This window comes from Papaver somniferum, chromosome 11 (genome assembly GCF_003573695.1).
Source record: "Papaver somniferum cultivar HN1 chromosome 11, ASM357369v1, whole genome shotgun sequence".
NCBI classification, from domain to species: Eukaryota; Viridiplantae; Streptophyta; class Magnoliopsida; order Ranunculales; family Papaveraceae; genus Papaver; species Papaver somniferum.
In genome coordinates, this window is record NC_039368.1 from 64,652,333 (window position 1) to 64,677,080 (window position 24,748).

At 37.3% G+C, this 24,748-nt stretch overlaps 1 long non-coding RNA gene and 1 pseudogene across 1 annotated transcript; one reads left to right on the top strand and one right to left on the bottom strand.

The window, feature by feature from the left end:
- Nucleotides 1–1,937: 1,937 nt before the first annotated feature.
- LOC113323386 lies at nt 1,938–2,978 on the bottom strand. Its single transcript, XR_003347563.1, has 2 exons — nt 2,903–2,978; nt 1,938–2,795 (listed from the first exon to the last, which is right to left on the bottom strand). It is a non-coding gene; the product is annotated as an uncharacterized LOC113323386 (long non-coding RNA).
- Nucleotides 2,979–21,104: 18,126 nt separating this feature from the next.
- LOC113325525 lies at nt 21,105–21,204 on the top strand (annotated as a pseudogene).
- The last annotated feature ends 3,544 nt before the right edge of the window (nt 21,205–24,748 follow it).

Here is a 24,748-nt window from a genome sequence, read left to right on the forward strand (position 1 = left end):
TTACAACCTTGCCTTCGAAAATCTCTCTTTAACAAATCTCAATTTATGAAATCCCATCGAGAACAACAGCGGCCATGGATAAGAAGAAGAAGAATGATGAGTGATATCAGTTCCTCATAGATAATACGAGTCTTAATACCTAAGGTGGACGGCTTAGATTAAAAATAGCTCATGATCTGAACGATTAGTGTTAACCGGTACTTATAGTCCGGTACAAGCCGGTCCCAAGCCAAGAACCGCTCCCTGTACCAGGTTCTATCCCGGTCTCTGTACCGGCTACACCGGTACCGGTACGGTTCCGGTCCGGTACAGGTCTTCTTGACCGGTTCTTGTGCAACTTTACTTCTCGCTGTAAGATCGATTTGCATGCCTGGTACCTTGATGATGGTATAATTATTGGTGATACACTAGAGGTAGCTAAATCCTTGAGCATAATAGAAACCGAAGGACCAAGCAGGGGTTTACATATTAATATAAAGAAAATGGAAGTCTTTTGGCCTTCTTTTGATCCCAGAAGTACAATAGATGGTGTTTTCCCCCCCGACATTAGTAGACCTTCTAATGGTGTTAAACTTTTGGGTGGACCTGTGAGTTTGGATTTGGACTTTATTAGTAATATGGTGGTGAGCAGGGTGCACAATACTGTTCACCTAACGAATGCAATCAAAAAACTCAAGGATCCCCAAAGTGAGATGTTGTTACTTTGCAATTGCACTGATGTGTCTAGATTATATTTTGCAATGTGTACTACCAATCCTGCGGCCCTGCAGGCAGCCACTGATCTTTTTGATGACTAATTGCTTCAGTATCTGAGATTCCTCATTGCCGGTGATAGTGCGGGCTTTGGTCCTTTACAGTAGAGATTAGCTTCCTTGACTATCAAGGATTGTGGACTTGGTATTTATACCATGACGGATACCCGTAACTACTGTTATCTCGTCTCTCAGACCCAGACTGCTTCGACCCAAAAGGTTATCCTTGGTGATCTATTCTCAACGGACAAAGGCTCTGCTTATTAGTTGGCTCTTCAGACTTATATATTCAGGTATGTGGATTACCTTCTACTTACCGTGTCGATGATACTTCCCCCCCTTCCATGCACTCCCTGGCAGTCATTTATTTCGATGCAATTAAGAGACAAATCCCAGACCAATTTCCTATGTCTGCAAGATTCCATCTTATGGCAGTGCAACCGGGTCAAGCATGCGCAAGATTATTTATTAGCAGTACCTATTAGTGGGCTTAATCAGCGCCTCGGGCCAAGATAATTCAGAGTTGTTCTTTGTTATCGTTTTGGAATTCCTCTGTTTGTTGAGAATAGTCTATGCCTAAGTTGTAGCAAATCTATGGATATCTTTGGTGATCATGCGCTTCACTGTGCTAAAAATATTGGCTATAAGTTTCGACATGATCTTGTTCGAGATGTTATTGCTGACATTTGTTACAAAGCTAGTGTGCCTGCGCGCGCAAGGAAGTTTCTCTTGATTTTCTGACTGATGATGACAGGGATATAAAACCTGCCAATATCCTTGTTCTCAACTGGGATAATGGACAGGATGTCTTTATGGATGTTACAGGTGTCTCGCCATTCACTGGTGAAGGTGTTCGCTCATTTGTCCCTGGTAAAGCTATTGCTAATGCGGTTTCACGAAAACGCACTAAATATTTGGACAAATGTGTTTCGAATGATTATAATCTGGGTGTCCTAGCTTTCTCCACTTTAGGGGAACTCGGCGATGACACTTTGAGTTTCTTCAAGCATCCGAAGAATTGTCTTGTCAGCAATGACGCTAGTAGCGGTTTGGGTAGTTTTATTGTTTATAGATTAGGCATTGCTATTCAGAGGGGAGTTGGAGCCCAGCTTGTTGCTAGGTTACCAACCAAAAGCTTTGTACGATCTATTTGAAGAAGAAATATTTTTAATTTTATGATTAAAGAAGAAAAAAAAATTTAATAAATATTATTTTTTCAACAACTTTAACTCTCCGTTACATAAAAAGAAAATCAAATATATGAATTCATTACACCTCTGTTACACCTTTCCTACCACGATTTTCTTCTCATCTCTCCAGCTAAAGAAAGGAATTCATCAACAAAGAAAATTTTGGACCCATCGTTGACCTGCAAATCTTCTCCAGCTCGTACCTAAAGCACCAGTATAAGCACCACCAACACCATGTTTGTGTATTTATAGCGTCAAAACTGAAGTTCCGGAAAGCATTACACATTAACAAAGTTGACTTTCAATCAAATTGAATCATCAAAAAACCCATAAAGACCAAAACTTGATTGAGCATAACAACACCAACAAGAAATCTTCAATCTTCACGAAAAAAACTTCCACTCATCTCCACCACCACCACAACCGGAAACAATCACCACCACCACCATCACCATAATCAAACAAAAAAAGTCCAGTTAAAATCCATCCCCAATTTCACAAAATCATACTTAATTTCAATCCCTAATTAACGAATTGACAGTAAAGTCATCAAAAAGCTACAACCTTTTAGCAATATCTACACTCAAACAATCAAACAAAAATCAAAATAAAAAATAAAAAATTCAAACTCCTCAAAACCTAATTTCCTCCTTGATTAAACCTTAAGAAGATTCACCAGTTCTCAAAAAATATAATCAAACCCCTACAAAAATCACTACCAGGAATTAATAAAAATCAATATACATTGAGATTCGAACAAAAGTAATTTATTTGTTTTGAAGTAATAATTTCGAAACTAACCCCTTTTTATTCCTTTAGTTCTTCTTCATGTATGAAATTAGAGATCTAAGTTCTATATGCGAAAATGAAAGGTTAGAGTTACAAGGGAAATAGGAACATTAAAATAACGTCAGAACTTTAAGGAGCATAGAAAAAAGAAGATGATAAATGAAGTCGAACCTTTGATTTTCCTCGAAGTGATTAGAAAATTTTCTGTATCTGGAGTAGCAAAGAGAGACAAAGAAGATAATTGAAAATGTAAAATTGGTTTTGGTGTTAGAGACGATTTAATCGTGTCCATTTATTCAGGTGCCACGTTCAGATTCGGACAGCTGTAACCGCTATAACCGGACGTTACGTATTATTATAATTCCTAACGCTAATATGGTAATAAAGAACATTCTGTTATTGAAATATAAAGTCAACGCGTTGCCTTGACAGTCAATGACGGTTCCGATTACCAACCCTTAATATTTCGAATGTTGGGTACCAAAGCTAGGTACTGGACATTTGCTGGGTACCAAACATTAAATAGCCCATAAGATATAGCAGTACAAATCATAATTCAATTCAAGTAAAATCCTAATCTTTGCAAACGAAAGAAAACTCTAATTTCATGATGGGATGAAAGAAGTAATTACACTGGAATAAATCTCTAATTTTCTATGGATTTTGATAGAAGAAGATGAAGAAGTGGTGGTGATTGTCATCCGTAGTTGTGGTGTTGTTGTGATGATGGAAGAGAAGAATAGCAAGCGAACCGTCGAACCCTAAAACTTATCTCTCTTTGACCGATAATCTACTTTTTCGGAAATCTTAAAAGACATGGGCTCTCCTTATCTATGGGTTTTTAATGAAATATAAGAAGAGGTGGTGAATGGTGATTACCATCCATGACTGCGGTGCTACCCTTGTGATAGAAGATAAGAAGAGGAAAAAACTAGAGGAGAAAATAAATAGGTTGAATGAGATTAAGGTATAAAACAATGGGATTTCAACGCTCTAGATTAAATTTAAGGAAATATCAACGATCAAGATAATCGGTTTATCCATTAATTATCGGTTCGGTTTTAGATTAAACAAAAACCGAAACCACTCCCTTCGATTTTTTGCACATTTTTAAAGGAAATTTTTTTTGGTGAGGTTGCACTTGGATGCATAATCCATATTTTCATAGGAAACACATTTTGGCCATGTTGCATCTGGGTGCATAATGTACCTTGGTCTGGTTCCAAATTTTTTCTTCCGAATTTCATATTAACAACAGATCTTGTTTGGTAGATGTTCTAGAGCCCTTTTCAAAAATATAAATTATTAAAATCCGACTTATATTTGGAAAGTTAAGACCTATTTCATGATTAATTTTAATGGGAAAGTGAAAATAAATAGGAGAGAGAAAATGATAAGATAAAAAATAACGTTTGAAAGTAAAGGCGTATTTGATTAATTTTTCCTGGCGTCATTAAGGGCGACCCTGAATGAATTAGGGGCGATACAAAAAGACAAAAAAGGTCACCCAGCATATATTTAAGCCATCCCTTATCGGTGATTTTCCGAAATGGCAGTTATACCCTCCATAATCGGTAGATAAAACTAAAATCGGTAGTATACCTCCATAATCGGTAGATGTTAGGATAATCGGAGGTTATTGTGCACATCTGTAGTGCGAAAGTTTTGTTATTTTGAAAAACCTACAATCAGAAGGTATGAAGTTCACCTAATCAACCGATTATGGAGTTTCCCCAAAATTGAAATTTGAAAAAATCTCAAGTTTTTCGAATTTCGGAACTACCCTACAATCAGACGGTATTTAGTTACCATGTCTCCCGATTATGGAGTTGCCCCAAAATAGAAATTTGAAAAAATCTCAAATTTTTCGAATTTTGAAACTACCATAATCGGTAGCTTATGAAGTTCACCTAAACTACCGATTTGGGAACTACCATAATCGGTAGCAAAGGATAAAATATTGTGCCCGATTATAAGGGTTTTTTGGTTTAGATGATTAGTAAAAATGAAACCATGACAATCAGTAAAAATGGTTAATTTTTGTATTTCCGATTGTGGACCTGTTTGACAATTTTTATTAAAAGTCACCAGAATCGGTAGCTAATGTTGATAACATTACTACCGATTCTAAACATATCTGTCAAATTTTTGAAAATTTGCCAGAATCGGTAGGTAAGGTTTATAACTATCCTCCGATTATGGTGAAAAAAATTAGCAGTTTCAGAAAATCAAGTAATAAACATTCATAACCCATAACCTTAAGAACATATAATCCAAAACAAGTATTTAAAACACTATAATCCGAAAGAAACTGTTAAAACAATATAACCATAGCATCGAACAACACATTATCACCTATTCCTTGTTTTCTTCTTAGTATTGTCATTTAAAGTTTTAGAACGCTTAGGACGACCTGGACGACCCGCATTATCACCAGCATCACCTTCATCTCCCTCAATATTTCCTTCAGCACGAGAGCTTGAAGAAGCCTGAGATTTTTTGTTCGCCTTTGATGCTTTTTTTGTTGGACGGGTTCTTCGTTACTTTATTTTCCCCAAACTCAGCTGCATACTTTGATGCTTTTTTATCTTCTCAATTGGCACAGGTTGTCCAGCCGTTATGCAATCAACGCACCATTTGGAAAAAACCTTGAACCTATTCAGCTTTTTTTTTAATTGACAAATCATCAAATGGAGTTTACCTAAGAAATTGAATCGTATTATTATAGGTAAAAGTCATAACCATACGCACCAGTTTATCATAACCTGGGGTTTTTTCTTTGATGATACATCTGTAAATTGAAGCCACCGAGGTCGTTTTTGCTTTAAGCTCACGGATTACACGGAGATGTGAATTCTCCCGGTACCACTGATGTGATTTGTAGATAGTGGTAAAAGTGGTTCGATTCTCAGACTTGTGATGGATATTAATTAGACTTAAATTCTAATATTAAAGTAGAAAATTCACTAAAAATTATAGCAAACTCAATCAAAGATGATATCAATACTAAAAGAAACACTGAGGCTAAGATTCCACTATTTTCTAAGTTCAAAGTGATTAAACCAATACTTATATTTATGCAATTTTCTTGTTTAATTTGATTCTAAAATATTGCAACAAGTAGATTTTCAAAAGTAATAATTGTAAATACCAAGTATGAAGCATCAAAAGTCTTAAACTAAGCATACTCCATCAAAATAGATCACAATCACTCAAATAAAAATCATATTCATAATAGTTCAAGGCAAATAATCATATAATTATTGTAAATAAAAAGATAAAATAGAATATACCACTTTTTGTTGGAAAAATAGTTTCCTCTATCGCCTCAGCAATGGGGTTTAGCTCCTCATATTAATCATGATCTCAAAATATATGTTTGTTGCTCAAAAGATGATTAAAAGAGTGAAAAGTAATAACACAGACTGTTTGCAACAGTGTATTGGTGTTGCAAAACAGTTGTTACAATGGAACTATTACAGAAAAACTGTTGCTTTGTAAATGATTTTAAGACCCTAAAATACGACTGCCCTGCACGGCTTAATGTTCTTCAGCTGTTAAACAACGACACTGTTCTGCGACTGTTTACCGTGCGTCAATGTTCTCCGCGTTCATCTTCTTCAGCAGCAGCAGCAGAAGAAACAGAGTTTGGTAAAGCTCTGATTTCTTCTTCTCTGGCTCTCCTTAGGTTCCCAAACTCTCTACACATCTTCTATATGACCCAAGACATCTATTTATATCAAATATACCGATTAAATCTCTCCCAAATCTTCCAAAATCTCTTTCCTTCTCTTCACGGCCAAGTTGCGGCAATTTCTTGTTTTAGGATTTCTACGCGTTTCTGAGCTTTCCTTTTTATTCTAAACTCTTCCTTAGATAGATACAAATCTTTGGGAAGGTTTACAACGCTTTAATCTCTCTAAAATTCCCTAAAACAGGTCACACACGTGACTTTCCATATTTTCTGTTGTGAGAAAAATCCGTCGATTGAGCCCAGTCTAATCGATTTAAACACCCATATCAGATTCCTAGACCCATAAGGAATCTATCCTATGAAAATCAGAGGTTTAATCGACCTCAAACTCCTCCGAATCACGATTTCCAAAACTGTTTTTCACTGCACTATTTTCCCGCCAAAATCCTGGTTTTTGAAATGTTGAAGATGGTTGCCCCTTATCCAGAGTAGGGGTGCGATTAGGAACTGCCTGGAAATGGGATGCCCCTTAGTAATTAGGTTACCCCTTATCCAAAGTGAGAGTCTGAATAACAAATGTCCTCCGGGTGCTTTCCGACAACTTTTCGAGCCAATTTTTTCCAAAAATGTTTATTAGCCAAAAATACCTACAAATAAATAAAACACCATAATAAGTACAAAAATGAGCCCTAACAATATATAGAATCGAGACAAATCGGACACAAAAATGTGTCTATCAAATACCCCCAAACCTATTATTTGCTAGTCCTCGAGCAAAAATAAAATAGAAATAAAATACTAACTCACTGTCGAAGGCATCGTCGATTGCATTTAGCGTATGCAATAAGCCTTTAAACCCCTAGGTGTCCCTAGTGGCGAGTGTTGTCTCCGGAGGGCTTACCAGAGGTATACCCACAAAACCTTTATACTCCAGACCCTAGCTATCTACACAGAACCTTGGAAGGTACTAAAGAATCTCCTTGGTTGGCATACTTATTGACCACAAGAGGAAGTACCCTGATGCGAAATTCCAATTGTTGTACACGAGTTTTCACTCAAGCATACTAAAATTCATATGAAGTGACAGAGCTCTACTCAGATAGTCGCACTATGAACATCAATATCCGGAGTCAAAACTAATCACATGGATAGATCAAGAAGATGGATATAGTAAAACATAAATGGTTTTGATGTTTACTAGGTGAACGGTGTTTCTCATATCTGTCTGAAGGCCTCCGCCAAAATGAACCTATCCTAATGGACTGAGATACTAGTCTGACTAATATCAACACTTTTTTTTACTCGGTCAACAAAAATAGAATAAAAAAGCGAAACTGTACAGGGACTAGGCTATATTGGCGCTAAGACAAAAGGCTGCACGCCAATAAAACCTATTTAAAACGAAAATAAACCTCTCCAGGCCATTCAACAGAATGAATAAAACCTGGCCTACCCTCATAAAACTCATAATTTTCCTCAGCCAACAAACAAGCTTGTTTGGCTGAGGCATCAGCTGAAAAATTAGCCTCTCTTTAGCTATGAACATAACTAATATTGTTGTAAAAACTCTTCGCCATTATCCACTTCTGCATTAGCTGCCACGACAACTCTCCTTTTTGGAGAGCAAAAATGCAACTCATCGAATCCGATCTGACGCATAGATTTTTGACATTCCATCTTTGAGCAACAACTGCACCATAGATAACCGCACAAACTTCAGCATAGAAGTTGGTCTTCTAGCCCACTGGCATATACAAGGGTACCAGTGGTCGATAATCCTAACTCTAGGTCAACACAACTGGCATATACAAGGGTTCCAGTGGTCGACTTTATTGAATTTATTCCAGTTGGTCTGATGGTCTGGTCTTTTTTTTTGTTGTATCTCAATCACTCTAATTCACCCTAGCATTGGTAACAACTTGAATCGTGAGCCCCACCTAATCACTTAGAGAAGCATAGTTTAAAAACAAAACAAAATAAAAACAGAAGTGAAAAGGACTCAACGAGATATGGTGAAACTACCATGTTATTTCTAACACCTGAGCTCTGTGCTTGTATGAATAGACTCTTTAGATGTTGCCATCTAGTCAGATTGGTTCCTCAACTCCTACAACCAAAATGCTTCCATCCACTTAGATTGGTTAGTGCCATCCTTAATAGGGATAAATTTCTAGGCTCTGGAGTTTATTTATTGCAAAGAAAAGGTAACAAAAAGTCCTACCCCACCCCCAAACTTAAATCTAACATTGTCCTCAATGTTTCTAATCAAAGAACAGTACCAAAAATATAAGTAACATGAGGAAATAGTAAAGAGAGGAGTCGGAAAGATAGTACCTGGGTGAAGTGTAACCAAAAACCTACAAAAATATTATACAACATACAAAATCGCCTCGATGGTCAATCAAGGTAAACAGGGTCCTCCAGAGGGATCTCCTCAACATCACCTGTAGGAAAAGGCTCTAAAAAAGTCTTCAATCTTTGACCGTTAACCTTAGAATAACTACTACCATCTGGTGTCTCAATCTCAATAGCGCCATGAGGAAAAACAGTACGGACCACAAAAGGACCGGTCCACCAAGAGCGCAACTTCCCGGGGAATAGATGCAAACGAGTGTCATACAGAAGAACTTTTTGACCTGGATAAAATGACTTTCGTAAAATATTACTATCATGCACAAGTTTCATTTTGTTCTTATACTCCTTAGCACTATCGTATGCATCTCTACGAATCTCGTCCAACTCATTGAGCTAGAGCTTTCTTTGAGCTCCTGCCTTGTCAAGTGAAAAGTTTAAGTTCTTAATAGCCCAGTAGGCTCGATGCTCTAACTCAACAGGAAGGTGACATGCCTTGCCAAACACTAAACGATAAGGTGACGTTCCAATGGGTGTCTTAAACGCAGTACGGTAAGCCCATAAGGCATCAGTAAGCCTCGACGACCAGTCTTTCCTATTTGGATTAACTGTTTTCTCTATAATACGTTTAATTTCCCTATTGGAAACCTCTACCTGACCACTAGTCTGAGGGTGATATGGGGTTGCTACTTTACAGGTAATACCGTATTGTTTCATAAAAAGAGAAAACGGTCAATTACAAAAGTGTGAACCTCCATCACTAATTATAGCTCGCAGCGTACCAAAACGTGTAAGTATATTCTCTTTCAAAAACTGGACTACGACCCTGTGGTCATTCGTTCTACACGGAACCGCCTCAACCCACTTAGACACATAGTCTACAGCGACAAGTATGTAAAGATAACCAAACAAAATAGGAAATGGACCCATAAAATCAATGCCCCACACATCAAAGACCTCAATCACTAAAATAGGGTTCAAAGGCATCATATTTCTACGGGAAATGGTTCCTAACTTCTGGCAACGCTCACAAGAAACACAATGACTATGGGAATCTTTAAACAACGAAGGCCAGTAAAATCCACACTGCAAAATCTTAGCAGCAGTCTTCTTAGCACTAAAATGACCCCCACATGCATGTTCATGACAAAAGGAGATAATACTAGACTGGTCACTCTCAGATACACATCTCCTAATAATATGGTCCGGACAATATTTAAACAGATAAGGATCGTCCCAAAAGAAATGCTTAACCTCGGCTAAAAACCTAGAACGATCTTGCTTACCCCAATGTTGAGGGGTTCGACCACTAACAAGATAATTCACTATATTTGCATACCAAGGTGATTGGGAAACAGAGAACAATTGTTCATCAGGAAAGTTATCCCTTATAGGAAGGGAATCACTAGGGGAACTAACAACTAGCCTAGACAAGTGATTTGCTACTACATTTTCTGCACCCTTTTTGTCTCTAATGTCTGGGGAAAATTCCTGTAACAATAGGATCCATCTAATCAATCTAGGTTTAGTATCCTTCTTCGATAAAAGGTATTTCAAAGCAGCATGATTGATAGGAACATTTTTGTGTCTTATATAATCTCAATTGTATATATTATTAATGCTCGATTTTATATTTATTATGGCTTTTTATATCCCTGTAGGTATTCTTGGAGAAATAAGCTTTTGCGGCTAAATTGGCTAAAAAAATGGTTTTTGCGTCCGTGGGAGAAAACTACTATACGGACTCTCACTTTGGATAAGGGGTAACCTAATTACTAAGGGGTGACCCATTTCCAGGCATCTGCTTAAGGGAGACCGGAACTGGATAAGGGGAGGTCATCTTCATAATTCAAATACAAGTTTTGGCGGGAAAATGCATGCAGCGAGGAGCAGATTTGGAGATCGAATTTCTACGTGATTTTAGGAGATTCAATGGCTGTATTTGGTACGTATGGAATCTACAAGACTCAACAGGTCTGTTACAATCGATTGGACCCAACCAATTGGGCTGGAATGGCTGGGAGAAGTGATCAAAGTCCAAACAGGACACGTACTCTTCTGTTGAGTTTGAAGATTTTGTGAGGAATATTTGGGAGAGTTTCACACTAGTGATTGTTGTACTTGGTCCTGTTCAAGTCTTGATAAGAGTTTGGTGGCAATTTTATAGCTAACAAACGCGTACAGGGAGATCACAAGAGAGATATTCTCTCAATAAGGCATAAAAGAAGAAAAAAAAAGAAAATTCGCGGATTCAGTAGAGATTTTTCGGGATTAGAGGACTATATAAGAGTTTTCAAGTCATAAAGAGGGTCAGAAAGTTTTAGAAACCCTTAGGAGAGAGTTGGGAGTTCACGAGAGGCGAGAAGAAGAAGTTACATGAGGTATTGTTACTGCTGCTGCTCGAGGAGGAAGAAGAAGACGAAGAACAGACTCGCAGAGTCCGTCGTTCTTCGACAGTCTTAAAAGCAGAACAAGTATCGTTCTTATACAGCAGTAAAGGCTTATCGTTGACAGCAGTCTCAAAAACACTTACCCCTTTGTAACAGTGACGCTGTAAAACTTCTACAGCGTTGCTAATTCCTGTTTCATCTTATATACATCAATAAAAACACCTATTTTAGCCATGAATACATCTTGTGAGTGTGTTTTTGGGATGAGGAGCTAAACCCAATCCCAGGGGTGATGGAGGAAGCCATTCTTCCAAAAGTTATGTGGTAAAATTCATTTAAATTTATTTATGCAATCCTTTTATGATTAATTGCACCAAATGAAAATTGAATAAATGATTTTTATTAATTAATTGTGTTTTCTCTTGATGAAATATGCTTGGTTTATTGCTTTTGATATTTCATGCTTGCGATTAACAATGGATGTTTTGAAAATCTGATTTAGGCAATGATTAGAATCACAATTGTTTTTGATTTGAATTATAACGTCTAAAATTGCATGATAATAATTATTATTGAATCACATGAATTTTGGTGAATGGTGAAATCCTAACCCCTGGTCTTTCCATAATATTTACATCACCTTTGAATTTAATTTGTTTTATCTTTAATTTTTTATTAAGTCTAAAAATTATTTCCTTCACAAGTCTGAAAAGAACCCAGTTTTTACCAAACTACAACATCATTTGAAAAATCATCAAATTTTTGGCGCCGCCGACGCGGATTTGTGTTTAGGTAGCATTTTTTTTCAGATTTTTTTTTTATTATTTTTATTTGTTCCTCTTTACGTTTCTTTGGGTGTGTCTTTGATTTGCAGGTTTGAAGTTGGATACTAAGGACTTGGAACAAAGCTTAAAGCTAAAAGAGAAGAAAAAGAAGACGATTTTTGTTTTAGGATTTAGTTTTATTATTTATTTATTTTTATTTTTTTTAGAATTGTATTAGGAAATATTTTGTAATTTACTTTTTCTTTTGCACTTTATTTTTGTGGACTGTGGTCTTTAAACTTTGGACATTTTTATTTTTATTTTTATACCCTATGGAAGGGATCCTTAAATACAAACTGTTTGCAGGGAAGGACGACGATTACAATATCGTCTCGGCCCCTCGGGTTCGTACATGACATAGGAGTCGTGGCCCGTGTCGACTACAACGGTTCATCCCCCGTCTGGTACGGGAGGTAAGTCCAATCGAAACACTCGTGAATCTCCTGTAAGCGAGTTACTGTATTCCTTAAGGTGATAATTGTTTGAGGACGAACCAGACTGTTTTTAAATTCCTAGTAAAGGGAAAGGCCTGGCCAATACAAGATAAGGGTTCGGATTTCATCACAGCTCCCTTCTTGCCCGCCTTAGGAAAACGAAACCTAACGCGAACCCAAGTTTTAAAATCTGATTAGAAAGAGACCTATAGGGAATCGAGCTTGTTAGGAAAAAATTTCGAAGGATATTGGTTACCTTTTAAGAAATCTCGAAGTTCATAATGGTTTATGTGAGTTGAATGCGTGACTGCGCCGCCTTGTGATAGCGGTGAGGCCTTGGGTATCAAAGCTCCACTGAGCTTCCCTCGCCTCAATTCAACTTACTTTGATTCGGATTGATTCCAGAGGGGTTTGCTTAAACTGTAACGAATTCCCCTTCGAGAGATAGAAGCTAGTCTAGAAACAATCTAAGTGGAGCCATCATGCTTTTTGTTTGCTAGATTCTATAGGTTTGATTTGGTCGAGTCAGCCTTGTTTGTGATTGTGTAGAATTCCCTTGCAATTAAGAATGTCGAACTGGTATGATAGAATCCAATACAATGAATATCGACCTGAATTTGAATATGGACATCATCAGTATTATGACCATAGTGAGAATAGTGGCTGGGGACGCCAACCTTTTCAAGGTTATGGTTCATACCATGGTGACCCCAATTACTATCCACACGTGCATCAGTCATACGAGCAAGAAGATTATAGTACTAGTTCTTCGTCTCTAGAGGATACAATCAAACTATTGAAAAGTAGTCCTTATTATGATCCTTCAGTTCCTATTCCTTCTCTAGAAGAGACTCTCAGGAATTTAGCTGAGTCATCACGTCAGTTAGCTGAATCGACGTATAAATTAGATGAGGTGAATAATGTAGTTATGGACGAAAGAACTGCAACAACAACTGAATCTGTAGAAGATATCCTCAATAGATTAACTCAAAACTTAGATCCTACACTAAGGGAACTTTTTTTGGAAGAGACCCTTGAGAGGATAGCTGAGTCGACACGTAGACTTGAGTTAGAGACGAACGAAAGTATTGCTCGAAATAACTTGAATTGCCAATATAGTGTATCCAATAATACCCTTGAGAATGAAGATAGTTTTTCACATAATCAAGATAACGAGGTTATAATTGGTAAAACTACTTATTTAGATAAGGTTCATTCATCTTCGTACTATTATGATGATGAGGATAGTAGTGATGAAGAATCTGAAATATGTAGGCATAGTGATCAGGAATCTAGTAATCCAATTGAGCTTTATAGTGATTATATTATTTCTAATTCAAATCCAAATAATTTTTATGATTATTCACATACTCAAGAGGACGAGGATTTGATTAGGAATACCACCGTTTTAGACGATGTAGTATTTCCTTTTGATTACGAAGCCGATAGTGGTTTAGAGGAACGGGTTTATTCTGAAAATGTTTTTTTAGAGTCTAGCGACTTATAAACAATAGTCTTGGAAGAAGAAGATAGACCCGTAGAGATGAGTAAAGATGCACTACCTGATAATAACTTAGAAGAATCTCTTGAATATTTTAAGGACTCTGAAGATACGGAAATTCAAGAAATAATTAGAGGTCTATCTAGAGACACTGAAAACTCTAAGTTTGGGGGTGATTATCACTTTCCTTGTGCTTTACCTTTAACTCTCAGAAAGTCCCCTCACATAGGACTTCATATCCATGCCTCAACCATCTTACAAGATTATCTTCATACTAGGTTTCCCGAACCTAATGATGTCCTGAAAAAAGTTCAGTCGTTAGAAACCCATCCTCTGGTTGATGTGGTTTTCCCAGGATATGATACCTAGACTGACTTTGTTTTCCCACCAAATAGTTTTCTTCCAATTGTGGGAACGTATAGATTTCCAATGTGTCACTTATTACGTTCTAAGACTAAGCCTAAGTACTTTAGGAAATTAGAATCGACACATTTGCTTCAGAATGACCACTATCTGACTGTGGTCAACTATGTAAGTCATACCTAATTGACTTAGAGGATCCTAAATTATTTAGGTTATTTTGTGATTCCATTCTTATCTGAGTTTTTCCAGACTCTAGGACCTAATAATTTGGATCATACCTATGAGGAAATGCATCCGAGGAAAATAGTCTATTTAGACCCCTTCATAGAACCTGAACCTGAACCGCAATTAGCGATAGTTATACAGAAACTAGGTAAGGGCATGCTAGTCTTGTACATTTACTTGGTTCACTGCAGTTTCCTTTTGTCAGCTCTTTTTGGTTTTAAAGACCCACAGTTATTCCAGCTACCGTTATACGGTTCGAGTTGACTAATCCTTGTTTAGTCTGGCTGAAGACTTTAAACTTAGCACTTCTTGGGAGGTAACCCAATATTCATGCGACACGGTAATATCTTTCCTTATCTCTTTCGCTTCAAATGGTAACAGTTTCTCCTTGTTCATGCTTTTTTTCATCTTTAGAACATTGAGGACAATGTTAGATTTAAGTTTGGGGGTATGGGAGAAACTTTTTAGTTGCACTTTTGAAACTTCTAGCGTCACATGGTATCCGGTTAGCTAAGTTTACATATTTTTTCTCACCGAAAAGATAGAAATTGGAATGCTACAGATAACAACTTATTGAGACATTAGAGAAAAAGACATTGAGATCCTTGAAATTCAGGAGAGAACTTGTTCTTTTTAGAGGGTAACCGTGATGGACCTAACCATACATGATGGAAAGGCAAGTAGGTCAGGAAATGCCAGAAAGACAAAGCAACCTCACAATGTAGTCTTTACTGGATTGCGACTCTCTCTCAGTAGAAACTTATCATCATCAACAAGCGGAGCGACATCAAAATCTATGAAGAAAGTGAAGACGTTTTAGGTTTAGAAGCAACAATAGAAGAGAATAATTCAAAAATCAAAGTTGAAGTTATAAGAGCAAATGATATAAGTTGTTAGAATCCATGATACCAAGACATCACAAGTTGCGAAGATCCAAGTTTTGAAAGTCCTTCTCTCATGGCCATGTAAATTTTTGTCTTGTAATATTTTAGCCATGAAAAAAAAGAAAGATGAAATGAAAAAAAAAAATAATAAAAAAAAAAAAAATGAAACATCATTACGTTCTTTTTGTTCAATAAGGCCATAGGGAAGAAATTTATAAGTCAAGCAAGAAATCGGAGAGAAGAGTTAATTGTCAAGGTTCTATGAGGTTCGAGAGTTTATCATCAACAGTTGAATACCGAAGAAGGCGTTGTTTCTACTGGGCACTGTGAGAGAGTCGAAGAAAGATGCATTTTGGTTGCTTTGTTAGTCTGCTTTCAATCTGACACAAGATCTTTCTAGCATTGGTTTAACTCATCACACGTAATTAGTCCAGCTGTATAGCAGATGTCCCTCTCATTTTTATCTCTCTCCTAATCTTATCCAGCTGTAAAGCAGCGGACGCATCTTACAATGTTTATCTAGCTGTATAGCGGATATCTCTTTATCTAGCAGTCGTGTGGATGTGTCTCCCCTTTTCTTCAGTTAGCTTTAGAGCTGACACCTTTAATTTCTCTGGCATTCTAGTTACTTGGAGATAGGTTGAGAATATGTATGTCCTCATAGCTCTTTGGATACTTGTGACCAATTAGGAGTAAAGGTTTTGTGGGTATATCTCTGGTAAGCCCTCCCGAGACTTTAACTCGGCCACTAGGGCCACCTAGGGGTTTAAAGGCTTATTGCATAGCTAAGAGCTAGGATTTTATTTTCTATTTGGTTTGCTCGAGGACTAGCAAATAATAAGTTTGGGGGTATTTGATAGGCACATTTTTGTGTCTTATATAATCTCAATTGTATATATTATTAGTGCTCGATTTTATATTTATTATGGCTTTTTATGTCCCTGTAGGTATTCTTGGAGAAATAAGCTTTTGCGGCGAAATTGGCTAAAAAAATGGTTTTTGCGTCCGTGGGAGAAAACTACTATACGGACTCTCACTTTGGATAAGGGGTAACCTAATTACTAAGGGGTGACCCATTTCCAGGCATTTGCTAAAGGGAGACCGGAACTGGATAAGGGGAGGTCATCTTCATAATTCAAATACAAGTTTTGGCGGGAAAATGCATGCAGCGAGGAGCAGATTTGGAGATCGAATTTCTACGTGATTTTAGGAGATTCAATGGCTGTATTTGGTATGTATGGACTCTACAAGACTCAACAGGTCTGTTACAATCGATTGGACCCAACCAATTGGGCTGGAATGGCTGGGAGAAGTGATCAAAGTCCAAACAGGACACATACGCTTCTGTTGAGTTTGAATATTTTGTGAGGAATATTTGGGAGAGTTTCACGCTAGTGATTGTTGTACTTGGTCCCGTTCAAGTCTTGATAAGAGTTTGGTGGCAATTTTATAGCTAACAAACGCGTACAGGGAGATCACAAGAGAGATATTCTCTCAACAACGTAGAGAAGAAAAAGAAAAAGAAAAGTCGCGGATTCAGTAGAGATTTTTCGGGATTAGAGGACTATATAAGAGTTGGTTCAAGTCATAAAGAGGGTCAGAAAGTTTTAGAAACCCTTAGGAGAGAGTTGGGAGTTCACGAGAGACGAGAAGAAGAAGTTACAGGAGGTATTGTTGTTGCTGCTGCTGCTCGAAGAGGAAGAAGAAGACGAAGAACAGGCTCGCAGAGTCCGTCGTTCTTCGACAGTCTTAAAGCAGAACAAGTATCGTTCTTATACAGCAGTAAAGGCTTATCATTTACAGCAGTCTCAAAAACACTTACCCCTTTGTAACAGTGACGCTGTAACACTTCTACAGCGTTGCTAATTCCTGTTTCATCTTATATACATCAATAAAAACACCTATTTTAGCCATGAATACATCTTGTGAGTGTGTTTTTGGGATGAGGAGCTAAACCCAATCCCAGGGGTGATGGAGGAAGCCATTCTTCCAAAAGTTATGTGGTAAAATTCATTTAAATTTATTTATGCAATCCTTTTATGATTAATTGCACCGAATGAAAATTGAATAAATGATTTTTATTAATTAATTGTGTTTTCTCTTGATTAAATATGCTTGGTTTATTGCTTTTGATATTTCATGCTTGCGATTAACAATGGATGTTTTGAAAATCTGATTTAGGCAATGATTAGAATCACAATTGTTTTTGATTTGAATTATAACGTCTAGAATTGCATGATAATAATTATTATTGAATCACATGAATTTTGGTGAACGGTGAAATCCTAACCCCTGGTCTTTCCATAATATTTACATCACCTTTGAATTTAATTTGTTTTATCTTTAATTTTTTTATTAAGTCTAAAAATTATTTCCTTCACAAGTCTGAAAAGAACCCAGTTTTTACCACAACTACAACATCATTTGAAAAATCATCAATGATCTGTATAGATTATGATCTTAGAACCTAATAGGTAGGACCTAAACTTATCCAAGGCAAACACGATGGCTAAAAGTTCCTTCTCGGTAGTTGTGTAGTTCATTTGGGCATCATTCAGAGTTTTGCTAGCATAATAAATCAAATGAAGTAATTTGTTTTCTCGTTGTCCTAAAACGACGCCTATAGCATAATCTGAAGAATCACACATAATCTCAAAGGGTAGGTTCCAGTTAGGTGCCTGGACTATCGGGGCAGTAGTGAGTAAAGATTTAAGCTTCTCAAAATCCTCTAAACAAGCATCATCAAAGACAAACTTAACATCTTTTGCAAGCAAATTGCAAAGAGGTCTAGAAATCAAGCTAAAATCCTTAATGAATCGACGGTAAAAACCTGCATGCCAATAGGAATGACCTAATATCTTTTACGGTTTTTGGGACCTGTAAAGTCTTAATAAGGTCAACTTTGGCTTTGTCTACCTCTATACCCTTTGAAGAGACGATGTGCCCTAATACAATTCCTGATTTAACCATGAAATGGCATTTTTCCCAATTAAGCACTAAATTTTTTTCCTTGCACCTAGTCAACACTAATGTCAAATGATGCAAGCACTCATCGAAAGATGAACCAAACACTGAAAAATCATCCATAAAGACCTCTAAGAACCGTTCTACCATATCAGAAAATATGCTCATCATACAACGCTGAAAAGTTGCAGGACATTACATAGCCCAAAAAGCATGCGTCTATATGCAAAGGTACCAAAGGGACATGTAAAAGTGGTTTTCTCTTGGTCTTCTGGGGCAATAACGATCTGATTATAACCGGAGTAGCCATCTAAGAAGCAATAGTGACTATGTCCAGCTAATCGCTCTAGCATTTGGTCGATAAAAGGAAGGGGAAAGTGATCCTTCCTTGTGACTTTGTTCAATTCCTATAGTCAATACATACACGCATCCCGTGGTCACTCGGGTTGGGATTAATTCATTATTATCATTCTGGACTACAGTGATACCTGATTTCTTGGGGACAACCTGAACAGGGCTGACCCACTTACTGTCTGAAATTGGGTAAATAATACCTGCATCTAACAACTTAAGCACCTCTTTTCGAACTACCTCTTTCATGTTAGGGTTCAGTCGATATTGCATCTCCCTAGAAGGTTTGGAGTCTGCATACACACAGTAGGACTTATACCCTTAATGTCTGCTATAGTCCACCCTAAAGCTTCCTTATTGTCTTGAAATACATTTACTAGCCTACTTTCCTGATCACTATCCAAATTGGAAGCTACAATCACAGGTAAATTCTCAGATGGGCCTAAAAACACATACTTTAGAGTATCGGGTAGTGGTTTAAGGTCCAACTTTGGGGGCTCTTCTAAAGAAGGAATTAGGGTAGTCTCAGAAACTGGTAACGGTTCGAACCTAGCTTTCCATATATCAGTGTCTAACACAGGGGTAAAATCTAATAGAGCATTCACCTGTTCAATAGTGTTATCGTCGTCAAAATCTAAACCAAAATGGGATAGACAACTTTCTAATGGGTCTTCAGACAAGATGTTTGGTAATGACTCCTGAACTAAGGCTTCTATCATGTTCACCTCCTCAACACATGTGTCATCTAGCTCATGAGGTTGCTTACTGACATTAAAAATGTTCATCTCCATAGTCATATTACCAAAAGATAAACTCATCACACCATTTCGACAGTTAATGATCGCATTATACGTAGCTAAAAATGGGCGACCTAAAATCACAGGTATCTGGTTCTCTGGGTCAGGGACAGGTTGGGTATCTAGGACCACGAAATCCACTGGATAAATAAACTTGTCGACCTCAATAAGAACATCCTCGATAACACCTCGAGGGATTTTAACAGACCTATCAGCTAACTGCAGTGTCATCTGAGTAGGTTTCATTTCACCAAGTCCTAGTTGTAAGTATACATGGAATGGCAGTAAGTTCACACTGGCTCCTAAGTCAAGTAAAGCTTTTTCTACCCGGAAGTTACCTATTGTGCAAGCAATGGTAGGAGAACCTGGGTCTTTGTACTTTGGAGTTGTGGTGTTCTGAATGATTGAACTTACGTGACTAGCTAAAAAGGCTTTCTTATGGACGCTAAGTTTTCGCTTTCGCGTACACATATCCTTAAGGAACTTGGCATAAGCAGGGATTTGCCTAATTGCATCTAATAAGGGAAGGTTTATGGTAACTTGCTTAAAAACCTCCACTGTGTCATTAAAGTTCGATTCCTTCTTTGTTGGTACTAATAGCTGAGGAAATGGGGCTCTAGGCCTAAAATCAGACCTTTTAGGAACCGAATTCACATCATCAGGAACTTTATCAGTCTCTTCAGCTACTGGTCCTGAGAGGTGAGATCCTGAGGGGTGAACTACAGTATGTTCACTATCGGGCATGGTTACCTTATTGTCTACAACTCTACCACTTCTAAGGGTTCTAAAAACATTCAATTGATTCGATGGTTTTGCACCTAATTCATAAACTCCTCTAGGTTTGGGTTGTGTTTGAATAGGAAACTTACCTTTTTCTCTCAAAGAATCACTTATCAGACCAACCTGGGTTTTTAACTCGGAAATAGCCTGACTATTTTCTTGTCCTATCCTGTTACTAGCTTGTAGACTCTGTTCTAAGGATAACTGGAATTTTGCAGTTTGCTGAGTTAACAAGGCGAGAGATTCCTCTAAACTTAGGATTTTCTTATCTGACTGATTCTGAAACTGAGCTAGTCCTGAAGGATTCTTAGTATAGCCAAAACCTGGGGGAGCATTAGAATTACTAAACTGACCTTGACTTTGGCCCTTAGACCATGAAAGGTTCGGATGGTTTCTCCAACCAGGATTATAGGTTTCTGAATATGGGTCAATCTTTTGACGGTTATCAAATCTAGTGTTATTATAAAGAGCATTGGCCTGCCCTTCAATATTCAGGCCTTCCCAAAAAGGCTCCACTCTACCACTAGTCTGGCCCACTTCTAAGGCTTCTAACCTTTTTGCTATAGCAGCAATTTTGGCATCTGATTCATAGCCTCCTTCTATCCTATTAACGTTTCCTCTACTTAAAAGAATTGTTTTCTGGGGTGCCCTACTATTTTCCCATTGCTGGGTTTTCTCGGCGATTTCATTAAAAAATTCCATCGCCGCATCAACAATTTGGTTTTCAAATCCACCAGTGCATAGAGACTCAACCATGGTCGTTGTGGAATAATCTAAACCCTCATAAAGGATCTGAACTAGCTTAACCTTTTTTAAACCATGATGAGGACACTGGGATAATAAATCATTGAACCTTTCCAAATACCTATATAAAGATTCTCCCTCTTGTTGTGAAAATGTGCATATTTGCGTCCTAATAGACGATGTTTTGTGCCTAGGAAAAAACTTATTGAAAAAGGCAGATGTAAGTTGTTCATATGTCTCAATTGACTCGGAGTCCAAACTATACAGCCACGACTTGGCCTTATCTTTCAGGGAAAATGGGAATAACCTAAGTTTCAAAGCATTATCATTTAAGCCTCTAATTCTTAGAGTACTACAAATTTCCTCAAAATCCCTAACATGGTAATAAGGGTTTTCATTTTCTTTCCCTAAAAAGATTGGGAGCATCTGTAAGGTCCCAGGTTTCAGTTCATAGGGTGTCTCCGTTTCAGCTAACTTAATACACGAAGGACGGGTAGTCCTAGTTGGATTCAACAAAGCTTTCAAAGTTGCCATTTCTTGCGCTATCGGTGCAATAGGGATTCTCTCCTCAGTCAAAGAACGTTCAAAAACAGACTCTTCAAAAGCCGGACTTTCTAGATTAAGGTAATCGAGACGCTTCGAACTACTAGGTTTCTCTTTAACAAATCTACCTAGTGCGTCTCTTTTACGTTCAGGCATACAATAGAATTTTCTAAATTGGAAGGGTAAGCAAACACAGATCAAGGCCGACTCAACCAAATCAAACCTATTGATTTCTAGCAAACAAAAAGCATGATGGATCCACTTAGATTGTTTCTAGACCAGCTTCTAATCCTTCGAACGGGAATTCGTTACAATTTAAGCAAACCCCTCTGGAATCAATCCGAGTTAACGTAAGTTGAATAGAGGCGAGGGAAGCTCGGTGGAGCATTGATACCCAAGGCCTCACCGGTATTACAAGGAGGCGCAGTCACGCAATCAACTTACAGAAACCTTCAAGAACTTCGAAGTATGCTTAAAAGAGTAACCAATATTTTTCGAATGACTTTCCTGTTAAGCTCGTTACCCTATCGGTCTCGTTCTAGTCAAAATTTTAGGCTTAGGTTCGCGTAGGTTACGTGTTCCTAAAGCGGGCAAGAAGAGAACGGTGATGAATTCCGAACCCTTATCTTGTATGGCCAGGCCTTGCCCTTTACTAGAAAAATAAATGTCTGTATTCAATCCTCAACATATATGCATACTAAGGAGTCCAGTAACTCACTGACAGGGGATTCGCGAGTGTTTAGAATCTTACCTCCCGTTCCAGACGGGGGATGAATCGGTTGTAGTCGATTCGGGCCACTGACTCCGATGTCTAATGTACGAACCCAAGGTGCAGAGACAATATCGTAATTGTCCTCCTTCTCTGCAAACAGTTTATATTTAAAGTACCCTTCCGTAGGGTAATAAAAAAATAATGTCCCAAAGTCCAAAAGTCCAAAAAAATAAAGAAAAATTACAAAAATAATAAACCCTAATACAGTTTTATTTTTTTAAAATAAAATAAACAAACCCTAAACTAAAATTGTCTAAAATAAAATTGTCTTCTTTTTTGTTCTTTTTGCTTTAATCTTTAGCTCCAAGTCTTTATGAAATCACCAAACTCCTTGGCTCAATTTTCTTTATGATCCAGAACCTGTAGACACAAGATAAATACCCCAAAAACATAAAAAAGGACAAAAATAAAAAAATAAAAAAAATAAAAATAAAAAATAAAATAAATCTAAAACCCTAAAAACAAGTCCGCGTCGGCGGCGCCAAAAACTGATGTGATTTGTAGATAGTGGTAAAAGTGGTTCGATTCTCATACTTGTGAAGGATATTAATTAGACTTAAATTCTAATATTAAAATAGAAAATTCACTAAAAATTATAGCAAACTCAATCAAAGATGATATCAATACTAAAAGAAATATTGAGCCTAAGATTCCACTATTTTCCAAGTTCAAAGTGATTAAAGCAATACTTATATTTATGCAATTTTCTTGTTTAATTTGATTCTAAAATATTGCAACGAGTAGATTTTCAAAAGTAATAATTGTAAATACCAAGTATGAAGCATCAAAAGTCTTAAAACTAAGCATACTCCATCAAAATAGGTCACAATCACTCAAATAAAAATCATATTCAGTAATAGTTAAAGGCAAATAATCATATAATTATTACAAATAAAAAGATAAAATAGAATATACCGCTTTTTGTTGGAAAAATAGATCCTCTATCGCCTCAGCAATGGGGTTTAGCTCCTCATATTAATCATGATCTCAAAATATGTGTTTTTTGCTCAAAAGATGATTAAAAGAGTGAAAACTAATAACACAGACTGTTTGCAACAGTGTATTGGTGTTGCAAAACAGCTGTTACAATGGAACTATTACAGAAAAACTGTTGCTTTGTAAATGATTTTAAGACCCTAAAATACGACTGCCCTGCACAGCTTAATGTTCTTCAGCTGTTAAACAACGACATTGTTCTGCGACTGTTTACCGTGCGTCAATGTTCTTCGCGTTCTTCTTCTTCTTCAGCAGCAGCAGCAGAAACAGAGTTTGGTAAAGCTCTGATTTCTTCTTCTCTGGCTCTCCTTAGGTTCCCAAACTCTCGACACCTCTTCTATATGACCCAAGACATCTATTTATATCAAAAATACCGATTAAATCTCTCCCAAATCTTCCAAAATCTCTTTCCTTCTCTTCACGGCCAAGTTGCGGAAATTTCTTGTTTTAGGATTTCTACGCGTTTCTGAGCTTTCCTTTTTATTCTAAACTCTTCCTTAGATAGATACAAATCTTTGGGAAGGTTTACATCGCTTTAATCTCTCTAAAATTCCCTAAAACAGGTCACACACGTGACTTTCCATATTTTCTGTTGTGAGAAAAATCCGTCGATTGAGCCCAGTCTAATCGATTTAAACACCCATATCAGATTCCTAGACCCATAAGGAATCTATCCTATGAAAATCAGAGGTTTAATCGACCTCAAACTCCTCCAAATCACGATTTCCAAAACTGTTTTTCACTGCACTATTTTCCCGCCAAAATCCTGGTTTTTGAAATGTTGAAGATGGTTGCCCCTTATCCAGAGTAGGTGTGCGATTAGCAACTGCCTGGAAATGGGATGCCCCTTAGTAATTAGGTTACCCCTTATCCAAAGTGAGAGTCTGAATAGAAATTGTCCTCCGGGTGCTTTCCGACAACTTTTCGAGCCAATTTTTTCCAAAAATGTTTATTAGCCAAAAATACCTACAAATAAATAAAACACCATAATAAGTACAAAAATGAGCCCTAACAATATATAGAATCGAGATAAATCGGACACAAAAATGTGTCTATCTACCAATCCATATAGCCTGGAGCATTTTCATCACCTCGATTGACAACTCTGCCAGTGTTCACCAAGTGGTACATCCTCTTATCCCAGTGATCAACAACAGATGGTGTACTAGAGTAAACTACCTTGATGTTGTCCTGGTTAGACTCTCTATGATCCACGTCCAACTTGAACTTGCCATCAATGTGATGCCATAGTACTGTTTGTCAAGCACCATGTTGTCGCATTACCATGGAGCCATTGTACATCACATAACCTGTGGGGTGCCACAACGGTCTAAAATAATGGGACAACTCGGAACGACCCGCTATATGTCCACTAGCTCGGTCTTCCTTGTATGGATCAAAGC